The sequence below is a fragment of the Chrysochloris asiatica genome, unplaced genomic scaffold (genome assembly GCF_000296735.1).
Source record: "Chrysochloris asiatica unplaced genomic scaffold, ChrAsi1.0 scaffold00317, whole genome shotgun sequence".
In the NCBI taxonomy this organism is placed as follows: Eukaryota; Metazoa; Chordata; class Mammalia; order Afrosoricida; family Chrysochloridae; genus Chrysochloris; species Chrysochloris asiatica.
Window position 1 is genome coordinate 184,138 of NW_006408835.1, and position 2,477 is coordinate 186,614.

The window sequence follows — 2,477 nt, forward strand, 5'->3', positions numbered from 1 at the left end:
AACCATTCCTTAGAAACCCTATACAGGGTCACTGTGGGTGGTAACCAACTATGACGGCATTTAACAAAAACAAAAGCTATATATAGAAAGAACATAGAATGTAGAAAAACACTGAGTTCTCATAAACTGTGCAGGTGAACTTCGTAAAAGTTCCAGATTGATGAATCATTCTCAATGCAACCAAAAGACAGGGGAGCCCAGGAGTGTTTTTTTTTGTTTTTTTAAGTCACAATGTGATAATGCCCATAAAACAAATTTCATTTCTCTACATTTATACAGATTCCTGGGTGGTGCTTTAGGATAAGCACTGGATTGTTAAATACAAGGTAGGTGGTTCAATCCCACCAGGCAGCTTAAACCCACTATCCTCTCCTCAGAAACACTATATGTTCGCTATGAGTCCTGTTGTGGCACCACAGGATAAGCCCTTGACCTCAAGGTCGATTTGAATCTGAAAGTTGGCGGTTCAAACTTGCCAGTCGCTCCTTGGAAACCCTATACAGGATCGCTATGAGTCGGAACTGCCTTGATTACTCTTAACAACATGTGTTGGCACGGACTCCTGGTGTGGCAGGGTCAATATTGTACAATACTATACTGTGAATCAGGAGGTCGACAGGTCACTCTCACCTATTCCTCCTTGGAAACCTATATAGGGTCGCTATGAGTCGGAACTGACTCAACGGCATTAATATCTACAACAATGAATCAGAACAAACTCAGTAACCCTTAACACCAACAAACATTTACATAGCTCATTTTAATCTACAAACTGTTTTTCCATATATGAATTCAATTTGACATTCACATTTTAAATTTTAAAGCCTGATAACCTTTTAGTTTTTCCTCACATTTTACATATAAGAAAAATAAAACTAAAATTACTTAGGAGTATGTTTGCTAGACTGAAAAGGTATGGATTCGTTATATAAAAGCTATGAGTGAATAGAATAGTCACATGATGGCTGCCATTTCAAATGCATATATTTAAACAAGTTCAACAGTTCAGTGTGCTGGAATGTCAGAATAAGACTCAACTGAGTCCATCCACAGTTCAGTTACATAACTAGCTGTTGTGAACTAGACATTATGGTTCAGGCCTATGGAATCAGTTTCCTTGAAATGTATTTTGGTCATGCTATCCTGGTGTGTGGTGCTGTGGGTTAATGAGCTGGACTGTGAGGTCAGTTTGAACTGTAAGATAGGTGGTTCAAGTTCACCAGCCACTCCTCAGAAACCCTATATAGGGTTGTTATGAGTCAGAACTGACTTGATGGCACTTAACAACAACAACAACATCTTTGGTGTGGCAGCACAGGATAAGTACTGGACAGATGCAGTTCAAACCCACCAGTCACTCTCAAAAACCATATACAGGATCACTGTGACTGGGAACTGACTTGATAGCACACAATAACATCACGTGTATTTAAATCAAAATAAGGAGCAACTTTTTGACCAAGGGTGCAATATGAAATAAATTATTTTCCTACTGTGACACATTTCAGAGGTGCAGCCATGGTCCCAGTCATGAGCTAGAACACGAGTCCCAAAATATATCAGACTTTCTTATCATCCCTGTAAATCAGATAAAAATAAATAAGAATATGAAATGTAATGTAATTCATTTTTCAATAGCATCATAAAATATGAAATATGTTGGTATAATTATATAAAATCATATTATAAAAAGAAAGAGATATACGAATGACTTTATAAGGTTAAATAGCCGGTAAATTGAAGAGCTAAATAAGTTTAAACCTTAAGATTCAAGTCTCTCATATCTTAATGATTGCTATTGTACAACTGAAAAACTCAAGTGGGGGCCATATATGACTTCCTTTGGCTTCACAAGGGGAGAAAAGAATCAAAATCAATGTCAGCCCAAGCCCAATACCTAGGACTCTGAGGTCAGACTTGCCTTTATCTTATACCTTTCTTTCCCCTCTTCTGACACTAACTCTCCCTCCCACAGCAGTGTCTGCTTCACATTTGGGTTTGAAAATCTGTTGAAATGGCCACACAGAACTTATAATAATACTCACAAGTTTATTAAGAAAGTGAACAGATTACAATTCAGGATCAAAACCAACTCAAGATGCTGCAGTTTTCTAATCAGGAATGCTTTCTCCTTTCTCTGCCTTACTGCAGAAAACCTCACTCTTGTCTTTAGCTTCTCAGCCATGTGGCCCACAGGCCTCCGCCCTGCTCAGGCAAATGTCACAAATCCCTTTCTACACCCAGTCTGTGAATGCTTGAAGGGCACATTCTGCAAACCAATCTCCCTCCCGTAGGCACTAAGCTTTACTCAGTATATGAGCCTAGATCCGACAGCTTCTCAGTCTTTCCATGCCACAACCTCCTGGTACCCTCTGCTTTCACTGCTTCTGTAGGAAGGGATCTCATGTTTGATTCATGCTCTTCCTTTGTGTTGGTCCTGGGATAGTCTGTTCCTACATCTGAGATGGTTCCTTTTA